The sequence below is a fragment of the Equus caballus genome, chromosome 5 (assembly GCF_041296265.1).
Source record: "Equus caballus isolate H_3958 breed thoroughbred chromosome 5, TB-T2T, whole genome shotgun sequence".
NCBI classification, from domain to species: Eukaryota; Metazoa; Chordata; class Mammalia; order Perissodactyla; family Equidae; genus Equus; species Equus caballus.
Genome location: NC_091688.1, coordinates 56,382,508 through 56,397,868, shown reverse-complemented (window position 1 = coordinate 56,397,868; position 15,361 = coordinate 56,382,508). Strand labels below are relative to the sequence as shown.

The following is a 15,361-nucleotide window of genomic DNA, read 5'->3' as shown; positions in this document are numbered from 1 at the left end:
TGTGGCGGTTTAGAATTTAGGGTGGGAGGTAGCTGTTGTCTCCAACCTGAAAACTCACAGTGCCTAAGGCTGACTCTGAAGGTAAATACAGTTTCAGCCGTTCTGGTGCTCAGAGGCCTGGAGTCTGACAGCAGCACCGTGGCCCTGACTAGTTCCCCATGTGCCCACACTCGGGGGCCACTGCCTGGAGTTACTGTTGTACTCCCGAACTAGGTCATTCAGGGGAACGGATCTGAAGGGGGAATGGAAATGCCCCTGGATCAGGGTCAGAGGAGAAGCATCAGAGAGGGTGAATGAGTGGGTGGCTGGGTGGGGCAGAAAAAGGGTGAGACAGCAGCTCTGCATCGTGAAAGAGGAATAGAGGCAAAGGGCAATTTGCTAGGGGGAAGGGGCCTGAGACTTGTCTCAGTGTGTGCACGTGTGTGTGACTGTGTGCATATACATGTCTGTGTGTACATGTGCATGTGTATGTGCGTGTGTGTGTGCATGTGTGCACAAGAGTAAGTGTGTTTATGTGTGCAGCTGCCTTTGGGGATGATTAAGAGTATTAAAAGATATGCAGTATCTAAAAGCTCTGTCAAAATTGAGATTGTGGATATTGAAGAATTAATAAAAAGAGAAGTAGAATACTAAAATTTTTGATTGGCACATTAAACGTAACACAGCTGAGTAGTTACCATTTCTACCTAATTATCTGGTAGAATGCAAGGTTTAATGTTTACCATTAAATACATGTCAAATTAAATATGTATAATTTATTTATCAAAAAAACTGTATAACTATATGTGCCATCTCCAAAGTTTGTTGCTTAGGTAGCATCATTATTCGCTTATTCATTCTGCTTTTATCTTATATATGTCATATCTGCTTATAGCGTTAAAAAGTCAGAGGAACTATTACCCCAGTGTGTGTGTGTGTGTTTGCGTGTGTGTGTGTGGTCACATGCACGTGTGCATATTTTACAAAATTTTCAATATTTCGAATGAAGGGCTGCTTTAGGTGGGCCTGACTCTGCACATTTGATGAAAAGATGGAAGAGCAGGTGATTTGCAAATGACTGAAAAGGCCCACTTACATGGAGATTCCCTCACTTGAAAAGACTCCTGCTGGGAATTTTAGCTCCTTTTGTACAAGGGATGGTGAACCAGCAGCTGAAGCCATAACCACTTATGTGCAACATAATGCAAAGACACAGGCTGTGTTTGTATTCCAGCCTTCTCAAGTACCACTGGGGAGCCTCGGGCCAGTTACTTAACCCTTTTAAACCCCAGCTTTTTAATCAACAACAGGGTTTCTCAACAGTGGCACTACTGATATTTTGAGCCAGGTAATTCTTTGTTGTAGGAGGTTTTTCTGTGTATTACAGGATGTGTAGCGCATCCCTGGCTTCTATCCAGCTGTGACAACCAAAAGCACCTCCAGACATTGCCAAATGTCCCCTGGGGGATAAAACCGTCCCTGGCTGAGAACCATTGATCCACAGAAAGAGAACACGAATAGTGCTGATAGCCTAAGACTGTATTGAGAATTGAATAAAATAAAGCATAGAAAGACTCAGCATGGTGAATGATATATGCACTCAATAAAATTAGCTCTTACTGTTATTATTCTTACTTCCAGGACAAAATTGGAATTCTTAAAGGCCCTACTGCTCAGGTTAGGGGAAAGAGAAAAGTAATGGAAGGAAGCGCATTTTGGGCAGGCAAGACAGTCACCTTAATTTATTATCAGCTCATGGCAACTGTGGCTTCTCCTTTCATTTAACTCCTCCTCTACTCTGACAAGGACAAATCAAGATCCATTTAGGGAAAGCAGAGATAAAAAGAGAAGGTGTAAAAATGTATTTTGTTACGGTGCAGTGTATAATGGGAGGAGCAGAGAAGAAGGAAGTTTGCTAATCTTCATTTCTTCTAAAATGTGAGATGGAGGAATTATATGAAGAATGTTCTGCAATTCCACAGCCTCCTTTTCCTGTTTCCTCCACTCTCTTCCTTCTTTCATTCCTTCTGCATTTACTGAGTGCCGATTATATTGCAGTCATTGCATTACTTGATTCCTTATATGTCTGGTCTATCCAATTCACATTCTTTAAGTAATGAATAATTTCCAATGAGGCATAATTGGAAAAACAGCTGGAAGGATAACTTAGCAGTGAGAGCAGGCAATGGGGAGAGACAGGAAAAGGGGAAAGAAAAAGGATGGCAATGACTGAAACATATTTTCTCACTTTGAGCAGAGGAAAAGAAAATAATCAAGCAATAGTAAGCTGTCTATACATAAATTTAAAGGTGCCTGAAGATATAGGCTCCATATAGACCATACAGTCCATCTAACGCAAATGGAACGTCATGAAGGAGCTCAGACCACAGCTTGGTGAGAAGTTCATAATGACGATAAATATCCGTAGCAGGTGACTCCTAGATCATTTTCAGCTGTCCATAATTAAACTGGTATCCATCTCTCGACAATGTCAGGGCTGTAAAATAATTCCAGTCATTGGACTCCTTACATCTGTGCTGAAATGAAATAATATTTGGCAGTAACAAGGAGTCACTGAAACTAAATAAACAACCCCTTTCAAGACTACATAAAAGTCGGTAACATAATAACATTTGACAGGGATTAAGACCTCTTTGGGGCTGTAAGGAAGTTTCAGAAGCAGCAATAACAAATATGTGGAAGGTAGAACAGATCTATGCTTTAATAGACGTGTATAATTTGAAATGTGATGAATGTCCCAAAGGAGATGTATATTTTGAACATCCAATGTGCACATGTCAAAAAGCACAGGACTCTGTTTTTTCTGGGATTACTCTCCCAAAGAAGTAAAAAGCAAAGCTTTCCTTTTTCATTAAGGAGTGCTTGTTTTTCATATACCTGCAAAATATGTAAAGGCACATGAAGCTGAATGTGATACTATATGGAAGCATGATATAGAAAGTTCGGATGGGCATTAGCTTCAGGTGTGTATTAGGAACACATAATTCTATCCTCATTGCGATCTTTTTTTGTAGATCAAGATCTTTTCCTCAGTCCCAAGATGCCCCCATTCTTCTGAAGTCATTCTTGGTTCTTTCAGCTTGTAGTAAAAGCTATAATGGAACAACCCTACAAATTTTTTGGATCTTTACTTAGCTCTCTTGTATTGGAATTATTTGTGTGTGGGGTTTGTCTTCTCCAGTAACTCGGAAGGTCAGGCCCATATCTGATTCATCTTTCTAAATCCTCTCCCAGAATCCACTCATATGTAGACATATAGTGTATTCATTCATTCAGTAAATGTAAGAACGGTGTCTTTAGAGTCATTTTTCGTTTGACTGGAAGGTAAGCGTTCTCAAATGTTTACTGCTACAATTACAAAGCTTTAGGAGTAGACTGCAAAGAGAGGTAGGTGTTCAGAGTACGGACACACGAATGGCTACACAGCACACACCTACACACCAGACACGGATTGTTCTAACAGCTGCTCTAAAATAATCTCAGGATAGTACTTTAGATATTGTAACTGGTCTAACTCTCCCCTTCCCTTTGAGGTGGGTACTCATCACCTCATTGTATAGACAAAGAAACTGAGGCCTGGCAATCACACAGCAACGAAGGAGTAGTCATAGGATTTGAACCCAGGCTATCTGGTTCCAGAGTCCTGCTCCTCATTACCATCCTCTGTGGCCTCACAATCGGCCTTTTCACCCCTTAGCTGGAGCTGCTGGACTCCCATCTAGTGCCCGAGCCCCTCCCCAGTCTCCATGCCCAATCCCTATTCCAGCTGGGAGGATGTACAGCTTTGTAGCCCAAGGTTTTATGTTTAAGTACTCTTGATAGTTAAATACTCTTACTAGTTTTGTCCTTACCTGGTGCCTCCACTTTAAATAGTTGAGCTTCCTTTTTACCCTGAGACCTAGTGGAGATCTAGTCAAAACCTCAGTCCTAGTTGCTCCGATGGGTGGCAGACTATGCCACCCCAAAATATACCACTTTGGTGTAAGGATTATCTTGAGCTAAAGGGACTTAAAAAACAGTGGATGCAAGAGGGGCATTCTAATCTCCCTTTTCTTCATGAAAACAGGAGTAAAAACTTTCGTGTGAAAGATGCCCTCCCTGAACCCGAAGGAAATTGACAGTATCATCATTAAGGACGAGAAGTTGAGACTGAGAGAATGTTGTACGAACAGACCTTATCTTCCTTTAGCCTCCCCACACAGGTGAGCCACTTTTTCACATTGTCTTTCTGTGTTCAACCTAATAGAAAGGGCTGTAGGTTTCCGCATTTCTTTGAGAGTCTTCATTTCCTTATGAGGGCTCCTACGTTGTGTAAAACTTATGTAAATATGTACGCTTTTCTCCTGTTAATCTGTTCAGTGCCAATTGAGGTTTCAGGCCCAGCCCAAAAGAACCCTAACAGGGTAAAGGCAAAAATTTACCTCCTCTAGAACTCCATCTGTCTCTTGTCGCTTAGCCTGAACACATAGCTTAGAAACTTAGACACTCAGGCTAGCAGGCACCTCCACTTCCTAGCCTCCTTCTCCTTAAATCCTAAATCATTCTCCTAAAATCCTGCCTCAGTCTGAGTCCAGTGACTGAGACCCTGCTAATCACCGACTGACCTACATATCTGAAAACAGCTGGTCTCCAAACTTTCTGCACCCCAACCCTGCAGCACCAGAGGTGTCCCTCACCAGTTGGTTTGGGTACCACGTTCCACCTCCCAGAGCGGAGGTTGCTGAGTGCCACCCATCATCCCCGCTTCCTTTCTAGGAGAATCTGACTTATTTTCAGTCATTCATCTCTTTCCCATTGGGCTCATGTGCCTCAGGGGAACAACAGCTCCATGGGTGGGCCCCTTTGCTAGAAATAATCCTAACCCCTCTTGTCTAGGATTAGCTCAGGATGAGCATGTGATCTAGTTCAGACAGTGGGATGCGAGGAGAGGTTTTCTGGGGCTGCTGGATCTGGTTTCCTCAGTCATGACAGAAGTTTGGGAAGAGGTGTGAAGGATGACTGCAGCCGTCTCACCTCCGTGGGGAAGCTGAAGCCGCCACACCCACGAAGGAAGAGTCAAGAGGCCTGCGGCAAGTGGGGCTGGAGCCCGTGGACTAAGCTGACCCTAAGGCCTGCCTGGACTTCTAGTTACACAAGCCACTACATTCCCTTTGGCTTAAGCCAGCTTTAATTTTTTTGTCTTGTGAAGTTGGAAGGTGATGAAGCTGATACCAACGTGATGAGATTCATGCCTTCAAATTAATAGAGACCAGTTCTTTTTTAAACCAATGACTATCAAGGTGTGATTCCAAGACCGGCAGCATCAGTGTCACCCGAAAGCTTGCTAGACATGCACATTCTTGGGCTCCAGCCCAGACCTGCTGAATCCCACACTTTGGGGGTGGGCCCAGCAGTCTGCTTTAACAAGTTCTCTGGTGATTCTGATGTCCTCCAGGTTTGAGAGCCACTGCTTTGTACCTGGTTTCTTTTTGGGCCTTTTATATGAACATATTCAACCTGCATATTGTCAGTTTCACCCCTGAGTCCCTTGTTCTCAGGTATGTGCATCTATGTTGCCTTAATCTTTTTATCATTATTATTGTTACTTTAATATAGAGTCATCAAGCTTCTCATTTCAGAGGACAGCCTGGAGTGGGATTTCTGCTCATGTCCTGCTGTGTAAAGAATGTATTCAGTGTGTCAGCCTTCTCCTCTTCTGCCGTCAATACTCTGTTCCTCCGCAACTATCAAAAAGTTGTAGCGTTTCTCTAGCTTGATTGTGGACAGCGTTCTTCAAAGCTGTTATTGCCTCCTAACTCTCAATTTATTCCAAATCTGCCCCATAAAAAGGGCTTGTTTTCTGAGTTTCCCTCTCCTCTCCTAGCCTCTCTGACTCAGTAGTCATAAAGGAGGCATACAGGATGTTGGAGTCTCTTGACTGGCTACTGGGAAAGCCCTTTGTGAGCAGATGGATGCCGTGTAGTTTCCCTTAAGTGTTTCTCTGGTGTGCCCTGTGGATCATCATCATCAGAATCCCTGGGACCCTGGCTAAAGATATAGATTGCCTGGGATCTACCCCCAGAACTACCAAATCAATCTCTGGAGGTAAGAACCTAGGAGTATAAAATTTTAACAAGCCTTCTAAGGGATTCTGAAATACCCTTGAGTTTAAGAACTATGGCAAAAGTCATTTACATATTGACACTAGGCTGACCAACCTAGGAGTTTCCCAGGGTTTGGTACTTTCAGTGCTAAGACTGAAAGTTCCTGGCACACAGGACAGTTGGTCACCCTAAGATACCAAGTTCAAGGAGAGCCATCTCGAGACTGCCAGAGCTTTGGTGGTAGACTGTCATTAGTCTGATTGGATCCCTTGATCTGCTTTCCCCAGTCCTTCTAGCTCATCCACTGATGGCCTTCCCAGAGCCTCATGTCCACCCCAGTTTCTGGGCCAGTCCTATCAGAGGCAACAGGAGTATTAATCTTCCTTCTAGCAGAAAGCATTTGACATGGTTGTTCATCTCACATTCAGGATCTAGTAACCTAATAACAAATATTCATGGGGCTCAGAGATGAAGTAACTTGCCCAAGGTCATTGGTGTTAAATTATGGTAATGATCTGTAAATATAGCACTGTGATACCAGAGTCTGCCCTTCTAACCAAAGTAGTATCTGCTTTTCTTTTCTAACTTCTAGCATTGACTAATATTTTCTCCAGGGAACTCCAGTGAAGTCCTGGACTGCAATCCCAGTGAGTTAAGAGACAGACCACCAGTTTACACACTTCCTTAGGATCAGACTCTGAATACTACACATCTACTGCTTGGTGGAGGTTTTGCTCCAAATCCTTTCAGTGGCTCCAGATCAGTTCCTACATGATCTGAACCCATCTCTTGTTACTTTCTATCACTTGTTTCCAACACACTGCCTTCTTGGTGTCTACCAAATATGCCTCAGAGCTTTTGCACACGCTATTTCCCCTGCTTGGGAGGCTCTTCCCCAGACATCCACATAGCTCCATCACCTCCTTCAGGTTTATTCAAATATTACCTTCTGAGTTTTGCCTTCTGTGGCCACCATATTTAAATTAGTAACCCTCCCTCCACTTCCCACACCCCCAACACTCTATGCCTCCTTTTCTCCATAGCAATTATTAATATCTTATATAACACATACTTTATCTTTTCTACTCTTTCCCCTTCCTAATTAAAAAGTAAGCCCCATAAGGGTATCAGTTTTTATCTATTTTTTCCCACTGATCTAAATTCAAAGCCTAGAACACAGTAGATGCTTAGTTAGTAATTACTGAATGAATTAAATCAGATGGCCATAGTGAACCATGTTTCACACTGCTTGATTACAAATTTTACCACTACCAAGAGCCTCTACTGTTGTGACTCACCTACGCTTGGATTTCCCTATTGGCCCGGATCAAATCTAAGTTAACTGGGGCCCTCTGGAGAGTGCATTGGCGACGTTGTTCACCTTTCCTCAGAGACTTGTTCTAGAGACCGATTGCTCTTGTAGTGCAATCCTGGTGATGTCCGCCTTTCACCATCCAATTCTTGATATGGAGCCATTCTCAGCTGTGAATTAACTTGGCTCATACTTGAAGAACCCACCTCGTCATTCATTCATCACACTTTTACAGAACACCCACTACATTCCCTGTACTGGAGATTCAGAGACAAAAGCAGATGCCCCTGCCCAAAATGAGCTCTCAGTCGAGGGTGGGAGGCTGAATGCAATGTGCACTGAGCATGCCCTTCAGTTTTCTGTGCCCTGCCTATTGATGAAGATGAGCAGGGTGCTGTCACCCATGGGAGGGCCCCTCATCCAAACTGGGAGAGGCAGCAAAGGTTTTCTGCAGGTGTCACACCTGAGTGAATCTTGAAGGATCAGTAGGAGTGACCATGATTGAGACTAGATGGTATGAAACAGGAGGAGGAGAGGAAAGACAGAGGAAGGGCAGTATCCCAGTCAGATGGACTGAGGCCGGAGAGAGTGCCATCTTCAGGAAAGTAGAAAGTGGTTAGGAACACGTGGTAGGAGGTTGGGGGGCAGGAGTGGTGGGGAAGGGCAGGAAAAGGGGAGGAATGGAGGAAAGTTGACACCGGAGAGGTAACCAGGGGTGAGGCCACCAGGGGCTTGAATAACATATTAAAGGAAATTGGGTTTTATCTTGAAAGTAATGAGGAGACACAGAGTTTTAAACAGATGAGAGACACGATCAGATATATAGCGGTCTCCTTGTGAGTCTTGGCATTTTATTTATCTTCAGTGACCGTTTATATGTAGCGAAAAACCCAGGCTTTGTGAGATGTCTCGGTGACCCGTGGCAAACCTCAGAACCCTCGAAGGTGTGCTTCAGAACTCACACTCTGTACCTTCCCTTCCAGCTTTGTTTGACTGTCCTTTGCTCCCAGCACAAGAGGCATGTGTGTTTACCCGAGGTCTAGACCAAGAGGCTATAGGCAAAGACCCGGGCAGGCAGGCAGTACCATCTCCCTTGAAGAGCAGGGGAATGAACAAAGCATGAACCATGAACGTTTTCTGACCCTTCCCAGATCACTGTTACATTGGCGGAACTCAACAGATTCGAGAATGTAAATATTCTGAAGGCAGGGGGCTTTGATGGCTTGTTTACCTCTGTCCCTGCAGCTCCTTGAACAGGACCCGGCACAAGTGCACAAAAATGAAAGGACGGACGAAGGGATGGATAAACACTAGGAAATGAAGAATGTGAGGAGGAGGGAGAAGAACTGGAGCCACAGTCCAGTCTGGGTGGGTGGCGAGGGCGATCAGCGTGCACATGGAGAGTTCATGGTTGAGGAGGAGGGCCCTTCCCTGGCCCTACGAGCAGCATGTGGTCACAGGTGTGGCTGCATTTCTCCAGGTGCGGGCTCTGAAGAACCTAGGTGCTTATTCAGAAAGTGTGTTCCTGGACTGTCCTGAAGATGCTCCTGCCCCCCATCACTGTGGCTGGGATCTGGAATAAGCATTTTTAATAAGCTCTCCAGGTGATTTTGAGGCATGCTCCTTTGAGAACCACTGACACAAGGAGACAAGAAGAGATTAGAAATTGGAAGAGCTAGAGCTCACACCAAAGAGCCTCCTGCACCAACCCTTCACATACTTCCACATCTGAGATCTTTCTCCCTGAGTCCCATGGCCATGGCCCTCGTTCTTGTTTCCGTCGAGGCCCCGCCTGCAGGCGTGCCATTGTTAGCAGTCCTACACAAGTGCCCTTCACTGGCAGTGCACCTTGAGCTCATACAGGGCCTGGATGAGGGCTTCTTCCTCTTTGTATCCCTCACGGCACCTACAATCTGTTTTGAAATCACTTAAAGCAAATATTCCCCATTCTGAATTTAGACAATTGAGGGTCCCCTCCCATTATCAGAAGAAATCTGAAAATGAAGTTACATAATCATTTTACTCTAATGAATTCCATACTCACAAAACATAGCCAATAAAAATATGATTGAATGTTCAACCTTACAATTTTTGTTTATCAAATTGACTAAGATAAAAGCTGCAATGTTGGAGAGGGTGTGGTTAAACTGGAACTGTTAGAAGGAATGTAAATTGGCACAAATTATCACAATGCATTTTGACAATATGTGTCAAGAGCTTTAAAAAGATTTATATACTTTGACTCAGTAATTCCACTTCTTGAAATTTTTCATAAGGAAACAATCAAGATCATAACTATTGGTAAACAGTCTAAATTTAGCAAAAGGGGGAGTGGTTTAATGAATTATTGACTAGAGACACGCTTTCTATTATATAGACTCTGAATATGGATTTAGAAAAAGGCTAACATGATAATACGTGAAAAGGATGTGATAGAAATCTATATGATATAATTCCCATTTTTTAAAAAGAAGCAAACATCTCTGAATGGTGGAATATTCCACAGATACTCCTTAAGTACTTATTGGTATATGGGATATGCTCTTTTTACATTTTCTAAATTTTCCACAATCAACATGTATTGCTTTTATAATAAAACAGCTAATAAATTATGTATACAATGTAAATGTTGTACAGCAGTTTGTTTCTAACAGTGCCACCCCTCCACCTGCCCACAGAATTCTTCCTGCACGCTGATTCTAATGACTTCACCTCTCCATATGACTTTCCAGCTCAGAATTCCTCAAAGGCTCCCATACCTGAAGGATAAACCATACACTCCTTAGCAGGGCACAATGAGCCCTTTACGACTTGGCCTTGACACACCTGTCCAGCTCTCTCCTGGCATCTCCTTCCACTTTCCCTCCTTTACAGCATGGATATCTGCCATTTGGAGTCCCTTGGTCATGCCGTGCTGTCTTTTGTCTGCTTGATTTTGCATGGGCTGATTCCTTTGCAGAAAATTCCTCTTTCCCCTTCATTACTCCATAAACTTCCCTTTCAGTCTTCAAGGCATTTTCCTAAAACCTTTTCCTCAAAACTTTAGAAAGATTTAGGCATCGTCTGTGCACTCCTTGCACCTTTAAAAGCTTCTTTGTTATCATATGGTAATAGAATTGCTCATTCCCATATCTGTTTTCCAGATTGAAGGCTGGAATTAACTTTGTGATCGGCAAATGGTAAACAATCAATAAAATATGTGCTGAATGAGAGAATAGGCACACAAATCACACAGCCCTTCACAAACATCGTGTGGGTTGTCCCTTGTACAAGGGCACCGTGTGAAGGGCAGCTGTGGGCTGAGATCCAGCCAACTTCCGCTCCCCAAGCCAGTGTGTTCAAAGGCTGGGAAAGCAAATGGCGCTAGTTCACTAATTTAGAAAGTGACTAGTGTCCTGGGAAGTGCCTAATGTGCCAAAGAGAATGTGCTTAGGAGAGGGACTGTTCATTTGTTTACCCACGCCACAAACATTTACTAGGTTCCGCCAATGTGCTGAAATCGTTGGCTTTGGTCTCCAAATGCACTGGACATGCACAAGATTATCCACCAGGAGGGGGAAAACATTAGAACTCTTGATTATATTTATCTTTATTTTGTCCTTTTTAATTGTTATTTTTGAGAATGTTCTATAATATTTGTAATATGTTTGTATTCTTGTGCATACTTATCTCTCTCTCTCTGTATACACATATAACGTACCTGGAATATACGCTCAATTTTTTTTTAACTGACGTGATATGTTATCAAAATAGCTTGGGATTGCTAGCCTAGAGCACTGGGGTTTTAGTGATGAATAACACATGCCTCTGATGCTCATGCCATTCACACGAAGTAGAGGGAGGCAGATACAAACAACCAACCACAGTATAACAACAGCAGGATGAACTCTGCCTAGGGGAATCCAAGAAGATTTCAGAAAAGAGACGGCATTTGAACAGGCTTACTTGGCTGATAAATGAAAACATCTAAGTTTAAATTTTACGTAATTCTATTCAACTCTACATTTTGCACTTACCAAGGAAGGAGCATAAAGTGAATTAAGTTCTATAATGCCTCAAAAGGGATGAGCTGGAGTTACTACAGAACTGTGGCTCGTCAGCTAAAGGAATGGAGGTGAGTGTGTTCAGTTACAGAGCAAGGTAGATGGGCTTTGACATAGAAATTCCAGATTCCACAGTCACGCATAATGCCTGATCATGTTCTACCCCCACTTTCTATCTACTCAAAATACCCCTAAGCCCAAGGGCTTCTAGAGAAAATCCTAAGTTAATTTCTGCCAATTCACATTTTTATTTTCCCATCTAATTTGGTTTATTTTTAGTATTTACAACTTTGTGCAAAGTGGTCAGTATTCTAAGTGGAGGATTTTTTTTTTCCCCAGAGAATGATGTGAATGATTGATAAAACCAAACTTAAATTTTGGAGGCCAAATGTGTGCCTGCAGAAGCCTGTGTTTGGCACAGTTCTTTTGGAAACTTTAAGACAAGGGGAAACACATCCTTAGTAATACCACTAGAGAAAATGCTCCCTGAGCTTGCTCTTTGGTTCAAATGAATTACTAAGTGGGTTAAACTTAACTGGCAGCTCCTTGACTGTGGGAACTGTGTCTTGAAGAGCCTGAAGTAGCAGAGCGAACCCTGAATCTGGAGTCAGAATGCCTGGCTTCCAACGCGGGGCTCTGCCATTATTGCTGCCAGGGGTGGGGCAAGTCACTCAATCTCACGAGAGTAGTAAGATGTTAAGTCCACCTCGCAAGGGTGCTTTGGGGATCAAATTTGACACTGTGTGTGAAAGTATTTTGGACTCAAAAAGGCGCCTTCCAAATGTGAGCTGTCATTATTATCCTTTTTTTCTTTAAGTGTCCCAGAGAAGAGCATGCCTGTTTCAGAAAATGTCATCTTCCATAAAATATTGATTAAAAAAAGACTGACTGAATGAATGAATGAATGCAGAAGAGGTTTAGTTTCAACAGACTCACTCATGGTTATGCAGAAATTGCTTCTGGTGACTTGCATCATCACTCTAAACCTCACACCTTGCTAACCGCTTCCCCTCCTCTCCCTGTACAAATGGTCCAGCTTTTATTTCTAATAAACAAATGCATGCTGATAGGATAACGGATATAATGGGTTAACATTCTGAAAATGCAGTTTCACTTCATTTAAACCAGGGTTTTATGGACACTGTGCCTGAACTCAACAGGCGGGTATGGGGGCTCTTTTTGGACAGGCAGGACTTCCAGCGCCTCTTAAATCACATCTCACAGCAATTGCCCACTCCACCTACACACAGGGCGGGCCTGCATATATAAAACAGGACGCTACCCCAGGGTGAGACCGTGGAACTCTTTTCTCTGTCTGATGACTAATACTTGTCTCTGCTTTCAGAAAGGGAAAGCACCATACACAAACCTTACCAAACCAACACATTTCCTTTTGCTTGCTGCAAACAAAAAGGGACAAAAAAGTGTGTGTGTGTGTATGCGCGTGTGTGTGTGTGTATTCCTCCAGTTATGGAGGAATCCTGAAATGAACCTCAATAGGAAACCCCTGACAGTGTTCTGTGGATGGTTTTGCACAGGGAACTGAAACAAGTTGGCAAAAAGAAGAATTCTTTCTGTATAATTCAAAGCAGACATTTTACTGGGGGAAAAGCAAATCAGAAATTTGCTGTCAGTCTGGGAAATTTTATTAGTTACAAAAAAAGTAATATATGAGCCCTTTGCATTAAATCCAGATAGGATCTATCCTTTTTTTTTTTTCTCAATGATATTTCTAAAATGAATCTTTGGGAATGCAATACAAGACCAGCTCCTCATAAAGGACATAGGACTCAGCAGTGGTGGCCTGTGACTATGTCACGTGTTATTTGACTCTGTTCTGCTTCTCTGCAGCTCCAGAGATAAACGAAGGATAATATTATAAGATTCAAGAATAACTAAAATAATTAGATATTCCTTCTGATGAAGAAAATAATCTAATTAAAGGTTTCCTGATGAGTGAGTGAGCCTGGAGTGAGCTTGTCTTTTTTCATATAAATTATTGATAAAGGCTAATTAGGATAATGATAAATTTGTTCATTTTGGAGTGTTCGGTGTAGTACGCAGTGCATGCTGTTGGCCTTGCTCACCACCAGAGTTCTATAGATTTCAAACAGTTATGAGCATTGTAATCCCAAATAAGTATGAACTTGAAATACAAAATTTTAAAGGAAGCGGTTTATTGAACAACTTCACTTTTTCTGGGTAAGAATTTTTGTAAGATTGGTTTCCTATGTTTCAAATATAACATGTTCATAATTACAGATTTTTTATATATTTTGTGAAGCAATATAGATATCATATTTTAGTTAACTTACACTATCATGCTACTTAATAAGGTTTGAGGGATTTGGGGCCAATCGTGTTTGTGAAATAGAAGAATGTTGGGATTTTAATATATAAAAATCTATCTGAAGTTCACTCATTCAAATTACTATTCAGTAAGTGTTTAATATGCACAGTAGCTTTTCAATAAATATAAATGAATTTCTTTCTAATAGTCAATCTCTCACCTTAAGTTTGTTATTTCTTTTTCTTTCTTTGCAACCGAAGATCGAGGAAAGAGAATTTCAGAAATAGAGGTCACATTAAAACATATAGAAGCATGAAGATGGTTCCCATACTTCAATTCCAGCTATACCTTCTCTCCCTTTGAGACAAGCCTTCTGTATCTTTGTTGCATCCTTCACTGTTTGGGGGAGCGTTGTGCTTCTCCCACTCTCCTTTTTCCAACAGACCCTGTCCAGGGGCCATTACCCTCTTAGCTGAAAGTTGTGAACAATAAGTGAGGTCAGCCACAGGACTCAATGAAGAACAGACTTGATTGCAACTGGAGATTAAATATATAACTTTATTTTAGACTTGCTACAAGTTATTAAAATGTCATTAAATAGCAGAAAACAGATAGTTTACAAAATTATCGACTATGAGCTCTTGAGAGCAGAGACCAGGTCTAACTCAATCCCATTGTCCAGCATGTACTAGAAACTCAGTACATGTCTGCTGAGTGAGGAACGAGCTGGGATGAGTATCCACTATATCCTTTAGTCTGGGGTTAGGTGAGAGACTGAAAAAGAGGAAAACGCAAAAGGAGTATAACACAAAAGATGTTTAAGGGATTCTAGGGCATTGTTTTCTCAAACACTTTTGGACCTATTTTTATAGCAGAAAAATATTTACATCACAAACCACACACACACACACACAGTTGCAACCAACTAAAGTTCTTTGTGAACCTCTGAGTTGTCACCCACAGTTTGAAAATCACTGTTTACAATATGGAACCAGTAAAGGGAAAACAGAAAGGACCAAAATGTCTAGTACCCAGGAAGTATTATTGAACCCTATTGTTGAAAAGGTCCACTGTTAATGCTTGTAGACTTTACCAGTAACTCCCTTCATTAGCAAATTAATTCTTTCAGATAACAAACACTTCTTCGAGACTTACTACATACTAGCACTGAGGTAGGCACGAAGGATGCGAAAAAGGAAAAAGACTAAAAAATCTGATTTCCTTTTTGACATCCTCTTAGATATCTCTCAGACATACCAAATTTAACCTATCCCAAACTGTACTTCCAATCTTCTCCCCAATTTAGTCTCCTCCAATTTTCTCTGCATCAGAAGATATTCTCACTCAGTTTCTCAAGCCGGAACGTTGGAGTCACTCCTGATGCCTTCGTCTCCCTCACATCTCCCATCAGCGCCATGCTGCTGACTCCTCCTTCTTGATAGACCTGAATCTGTCGCTCTCTCTCCACCTGGATACCCCAAAGGCCTCCTAACGAGTCTCCTCACTCCCGTGTTTGCCTCCTGCCCCATCTCAATTTATTCTCCACTCAGCAGCAGAAAAATATTTTTCAAAAGAACTCAGATTGTGTCATTCTCCCCCCTTTATGGCTTCTCACTTCCTATGAAACAAAATA

The 15,361-nt window shown here is 42.2% G+C and overlaps 1 protein-coding gene and 1 long non-coding RNA gene across 5 annotated transcripts in view; one reads left to right on the top strand and one right to left on the bottom strand.

Moving 5' to 3' along the window:
• SPAG17 (sperm associated antigen 17) overlaps nt 1-15,361 on the bottom strand; it is a 209,669-nt gene that overhangs the window by 154,455 nt on the left and 39,853 nt on the right. The window lies entirely within an intron of this gene.
• Nucleotides 3,720-9,475, top strand: LOC138924098 (uncharacterized). The gene is made up of 3 exons (XR_011438725.1): nt 3,720-3,796; nt 4,067-4,202; nt 8,641-9,475. It is a non-coding gene; the product is annotated as an uncharacterized lncRNA (long non-coding RNA).